The following is a 6,980-nucleotide window of genomic DNA, read 5'->3' on the forward strand; positions in this document are numbered from 1 at the left end:
CATTTTGGATCCCCCATCCCTACCCAAATGCACCAGCCGGCATAACACAGAGAAGGCATGAGCCATCCCCCTGAAACTAGTCCACATTCCTAACCCACAGAACCATGAGCAATACAATGAATACTGTTTTAAGATACTGAACATTGGGGTAATTGTTCATTCAGAGCAACAGCTAAATTTACACATCATGTAAAAGAATAATTTGACATTACGATTTTATGACTTGCTAATAATCTTTGGCTACATATACTGTTAGAAAAGACAGAACACAACTAATCCTCTTCTGATGGATATTTAGGCTGTTCATCCCCTTTTAAACCAGAACTAGAACAAGTGTAGTTTAAATGTGTCTTACGTACATATTTAATTACCTTTTTAAGAAAGATTTTCAAAAACAAATTGGCATTTATTGGTTTAATGTTCTTCCAAAAGTATGGTACTAATCTACACTATTATGAGTAGTACATAAACATATTGGTACCCATAAGAATTTAAAATGATTCTATAAAGTATCACAAGGAAGAAGAGGGAAAGTGGCAAAAAGAAAATCAGCATTGTTTTGAACCACCACCAAACTGTTATTTCATCTGTCTGAGAAATATGTTTATGGAGTTAAGCCTAAATTTGTATATTTCTGCTATAGTTCTGAAAAGTCTTGTAATTAGCTGTGCATTTTTTCTGACTATCTAGAATTTCAAAGCTTCAAAATAAGCACGAACTAAAGTATCTGCCATGCTTCACCTTTGAACCAGCGCTGCTGTTATTTATTTAGTAAAATCTTTACTAATCACCTATTATGTGCTAGTTTTCATAAATATAACAGCAAGCCAAAAAGACATAATCCATGCTTTCTTGGAACTTGCATTGGGTGGAAAAGACTTACAATAAACTGATAAAAATTAATTAAAAAATTATAAATTGCAACAAGTGCTGGAAAGACAATAAACAGGGCGCTCTGACTGAGCAGGTGGATTGATCAAAAGAATAGTTGAAAGGGCCACTCTGTGAAAATGACATTGAAACCAGGACGTGAAATATGAATAGTGCCATCTACATGGAATAAATAGAGAAAGCATTTCAGGCAGAGAACAGCACGTGGAAGTGCCTTAAGCCAGGAAAGAACTTAAAAGAAAGTGGCAAATTACAGCAAGCTGACTTGGTCAGAGACAGCAGAGGGGAGTAATGACTAGTTGGGAGCAAAATGATGCTAAGATGTTTGAAAGCCTTTGAAAGAACTTGATTTTCTTCTAAGTACAATAGGAAGCCATTGAATTATTTTAGGTGGGTTGTTTGGCATTACCAGACTTTTATTTTTAAAAGTTCTCTACTGGTAGGGAGATTATTTAGGAGCTATTACTCTGGCCAGTCAAATTATGGTGATCTCTTAAACAGGGTAGTAGCAGTGGAGAGACAAGAAAGGAGCACATGGAGGAGATCAGTGCGCCCAGCAGAGTGACTTTAAGGAGCAATGCAGAGGGACGTCGGCCTAGTGGAGGCAGGCCAGTGAAGGACACACACAGGCTCTCGGGGAACTTTTGCTTTGGGAATGAGGAGCAGATAGAGTGGAGTTATTTAGAATGAGATGAATGGTTCCGGTAAGATTTTTTTTTTAAGATACAACAAAAAATGTTTCTATTCACTTAGTGATGATTGAATGTGAAAGGGATAGATTGCTGACATAGGCAGGAGGGGGAGGGAAGATTAGATTAAAAAGAACAGTTCTTGCATAGGCTAGAAGGGCTGCGGTCTGAAGTACAAATGGGAGGATTGCTCCTACGTAAGGGAAATGACCTGACCTCTGATGTAGCAAAGGTCAAAAAGGAGAAACAAAGCACACATTTGGCTTTTCAGCCTTTGGTGCTGTATGTATTTCAGAACTTGATCCAGGCTCTTTATGTCCAATGACATTTTAAAATCACCTTCCAATATCTCACCTTATTAATTTATTTAATTCCCCATTTGTATTCTTCAATTGGATTTTGAGATGAGTTATTTCAGAAAGAGTATTTAAGTATTTTTGACACAGTAGAAAATGTAAAAAAATTAAATTAGTAATAGCTCTATTTTGAGAAATTTGGAATTCAACTGCCTAGAAGTGCAGTGAACAGGAACATGGTGCAGTGGTCACTGAAGGGAGATGGTGCAAGAGGGTGTTGCCAGGCAACACATTTAACTAGTGTCCAGTGTGTGATGACCAGAGTAAGATCTGGGGCTGAGTTTGTCACCCAGCAACATTTCCCTAACCAGTCTTGCCTCCGGCGGCTACTGCGCTGAGCTTGTGGAGTCCATGGTCCCCACCAGATGCCCAGTTGCCCGAGAAATCAGGGGAGCTAGAGATGTTCCCTCCTGGACCAAGCATTTTGATGTTCAAGTACCTAGGCTTCAGTTTTGTTCCGTTGTTCTGTTGTGCTGTTTCTGCCCCCAGATCTGCAACATGGGGAACTTGCTGAAGTCTCTAACCGGCTCTCAAGCTTTCAGCATCCTGTGAGGTCTTGCAATGTGCCTGCAAGTGGGTGTGATTTTCCTTGCGTCTGCAATGCTCAGGGCTTCTCAGCTCTAGTGCAAACCCACCCTCTGCCTTCTGCAATTTGTAAAAAAGCTTTAACCTACTTGTTATAACAACTAAAGTGAGTTGAATATTGACATCATGTAAACAAGCCCTGTCTGTCCTTGGAGGGGCCTTTCTTTCCTTAGATTTCAACTTAGTTGACTGTCCAGTGACCTCAGATCTCTGATGGGTTTAAGAAAAGTTACAAAGTTACAGATTATATTAGCTTTGCTTTGCTGTCCTAGAAGCAGGAGTGACGTACTTCTCAGCTTTCTCCACGCTAAGTGGAATTGAGCCTTCCCCTTCATAGCTGTCTCTCCGCGATCCCACCTCAGCCCTCACAAGTTGAAATGCCTGCTTAGCTAGAGAGGAATAAATGTCAGCCACACTGCGGAGTCAAGGGTAGGATGAGAGTAAAGAATGAACTCACCCAATACTGATTTGCTTCCGCTTTAGCTCCTGGCAATCTCCAAAGTCATGCTTGAGACAGTTTGGATAGCGTCCTGAAGCGAGGACTCGGGGGACAGGCTTGGACACATCCTGCAGTCAGACATTGCGAGGGGGCTGGTGGGCGAAAATGCTGAGGCAGCAGGATAGGGAAGATGCAAGTTGTCCCCAGGGTGTAACGCTGTGACCAAAATGCTTAGAATGCGGCCCTTAGCACTGCCTACGGAGACCCTGCGGATCCCCCAGCCACGCAGCTGAAACGCTGGGGGCAGGGGCACTGTGCTCCCCCTGGAGTCTGACATCCGGACGCGCCAGATCGCTGTGCGGGCCGCCGGCGTGTGGTAGCTGAGAGGAGAGCCAAGCCGCTGCCATTGCCTCTGCATCCGGGCTGCTGTCCCCTAGTAAACAGGCTCCCAGGAAAACTACTTACCTCCCTGTGAGTTAAGACCATCTATAAAAGCATTCAAAGGATACACTAAAAAGATGGTCTTTTTTGAACTTGGTGAGACACATTTTGTTGAATGAAAGAGAATAATTCAGATTGGACTGGATTTTTTAGACTCTAGGTAGAGGGAGATGTGTGTGTGTGTGTATGTCGGTGTGTGTGTGTGTGTGTGTGAGACATTTGAGAAATAGGAGAAAACTGAGCTTTACAAAAAATCAGGACACTGATCCAGACACGGATTTGCCTTCCTTACACTCAGTGCATCAGTAGCACCATCAGTCGTAGATTTACAGGGTGATTCATTGTTCTCCATGTCATTCCTTATGACACGGCTTCTGACCAAAACATTCATTTCAAGGCACAAGTAGTGGGACAATGACAATTCACTGGACTTCATACATGCCCACCACCCAAGATGAATGAATTTAGTTGAGCAGAGGAATGACTTAAATGCTCTTTAAGACTTAATGATGTGATAATCTGGGAGACAATACTTTAGAGGATTGAAGTGCTCCCTTATAACAATTGTATAAACAGGCGTCAACATACAGTGTCAGCCCCTATGCCCGGAATGTTGTTGTCTGGGAGCTGACACGAGACAAGAGGAGTAGCTGTTTGGTGTATTATTATTAGGCAGAAACCCACGTGGTGAAATTTTGCTGTTTGTTTACCAAACTACGCGTTCATGTGTTTGGTGATCTGGAGCCGAAGGTTGTAATGTTTCTACCAAGAACATAATCACGGTTCTGATAATCTGCCAGTTGGGACAGGTCACTACTGGCCATTGTGCGTCCTTCATGTCTCTACAACAACAGGTTCAAGGAGACAGATTCAAATGTTAAGTACAACTTGGGCTGTGTCTGGGCAGTGGGACAGGCAGGTTGATACCTGGAGCTGAAGGAACAGCTGAGGCGTCTCCCTGGTCCCTCCTTAGAGGGCAATAGGACGCTGCAGTAGCCCTTCACAAACAGGACTAAGAAGGAGTGCAGTCCTGTGAGGATGGACATGTGGGTCAGATTGTGATAAAGACGGTGCTGGAAGAAGGTAAGGGGAGCACGAGATGTGTGGTATGAATAGAAAGCTCTGATTCCAGCTTCGACCACGTGATCGGCTCTATGTGGAGAGACTGAACTACTATGATTCTTTTGTAACTGGATTTTTTTCACTTTCCATCTGTCTACCCAACCCTGCTACCTTATTTGAATTGGATTAGTGATAGTTAATATTTTAGGTCCTCTGATAGTGAATTTTATGTGTCCACTTGAACTGGGCCAAAGGAAGCCCAGATAGCTGGAAAAAACATTATTTCTGGGTGTGTTTGTAAGGGTGTTTCCAGAAGAAATTAGCACATAAAAAGACTGAGTAAAGATTATCTTCACCAGTGAAGGTGACATCCTGCAATCTGTTAAGGGCCTCCACAGAACAAGAACGCAGAGGAAAGGCAGATTCTCTCTCTGAGCTGGGGTCTTTTCCTATCTTCTCTCTATCTTCTCCTCAGGCTTCCAGAGTCAGGCCGACTTTCCACTAGTCTGCTCCCCAACCCCCCACCAACCCCAGTTCTCAGGTCTAAGGGCTCAGACTGAATTACACCACTGCCTTTCTTGGTTCTTCAACTTGCAGACAACAGATTTTGGGACTTCTTGGTCTCCACAGCCATATGAGACATTTCCTATAATAAATCATGTATATGTATGTGAATATGTGAATGTGTATACAGGTAAATATATATGTGAAAATATATGTATATACATATGTCTATATAGGTAAAATGTGTGTGTGTGTGTGTGTGTGTGTGTGTGTATCTTCTATTGATTCTGTTTCTCTGGAGAAATCTGCCTAATACAGGTTTCTTTGTAAGTATGACAGAATTGATATTTACGCACAATGATGGGGTAGCAATAGGATTTTGTCAGAAGGCGAAAGAGATTAGCCATGTTGGATGTTCCAGACCTACTTCCCGCCACTCTCTTCCCTCTGCAGGGCCCGAGACAGCTGACGCCTATGCACAGGGTCGCTGGACGCTATTTTCCTGCAGCTCTTGGGTGGAAAATAGGAAGACTTGGGAAAGGTGTGAAGGCGGGAGAGCACCCCCGACAGAGCTGGGACAGGGCGATGCAGTTTCCTGCCTAAAACTGAACCCCCAAGGGGGCCCCTGCTGCAGTTATGGCCCCTGCAGCTCCCATCAGATGCCACAGAAGCCTTGCCTCTCAAGCTGGTCTCAGACCCGGTTTCCCACAGCAGCTACCTGGGGGTGTTTCACTATTCCTTCTTTGTTTCCTTTGAACCCATCCATGTTGTGCAATTTGTCCCATTATTCTGTTCTCTTCAAACTCCTTTTAAAAAATGTATATACTTGATTTTCTCTTTGGATGCTGACTGTGGGTCTCTTTTTTCAGCCTGAGTGTATGACTTCGTGTGGTCACTCCTCTTCAATTACACGACTCTGATGGGATATGTCTCAGAATTTTTGCCACTGGGCACACTTCTCATCAACCATCTCTATTTCTTTCCCTTCTTTCCATTATAATAACACACACAAATATAGGTAATTCGGGTATTGGATAATTTAACTATCACGTACATTTGGTATTGGAAAACATTTGCAGTTACATTTGAAAATCATCTCTCAGAATTTGACTGGAATCAAGGCTAACATAATTGTGAGGAGATCAACTTGCTAAATCATCCTAGATCTCAGTTTATTTATGTGGAAATAAATGTTTTATTTACTATAAAATGTTTTCTAAAGATCTGGTGTGGGGAAAATGAAATTTTCTCACCAGGATTCCTGCCAGGCCTTAATAGGTATCCTGTCTGCACATCTATGGGATGTTTTACTGGGGGCAGAGTGGCCGGTCAGTCACGGGATGGCCGTCAGGGTAGGGGTGGGAAGGAACAAGCATTCTTCCCTCCCCCCCTGTTCCTGGCATGTTACTGATCAGGTGCCCACCAGTCATCAGGTGTTCCCCCAGAGTTCCTCCTGGTGTGCGAAGGGGGCTGGAGGAGGGTGGCTGGGGGAGAGAGCTTGGGAGCCATCCAGGAGGGGGTCCCACCTGGTGCGAGGGAGGAGACACTGAGCTGTGAGAATAAACCCCTTTAATTCCCAACTTCTTGCCCTTGCCTTTCTTTGGTCTCATCGTTTTCAGAGGGAACTTGCTCTGGGCGGGGAACCCCTCGGGGAACCCCTCCCTCCTCCCGGAGCTACATTATTGTTGCTGTTGGCAGGATTCAGTGAAACCAAAGGGCTGTCGGGAGGATTGTTTCAGCGGCTGCCCCTGTGGATGGCGGGGAGACACCAGGGATCCCTCAGTGGGGATTTGGCCTGGGGTGGTTTGCCTCCTAGAGGAGTGGGCAGCTCCTGAGAACTGGGGAGAGATGGAGAAGCCTGAGGTAGTGGAGTTGGCCCTCTGAAAAACTGGGGACTCCTTAAGGAAACTGAGTGCCCATGAGGTGGCAGGAACTGTGGGTGGATGTTTCTCAGTGTTGGGAAAGGTTATTGAGGAGAGAGATGCACTTCAGCGGAAAATGGCAGAATGGGAA

The sequence above is a fragment of the Manis javanica genome, chromosome 15 (genome assembly GCF_040802235.1).
Source record: "Manis javanica isolate MJ-LG chromosome 15, MJ_LKY, whole genome shotgun sequence".
Taxonomy (NCBI): Eukaryota; Metazoa; Chordata; class Mammalia; order Pholidota; family Manidae; genus Manis; species Manis javanica.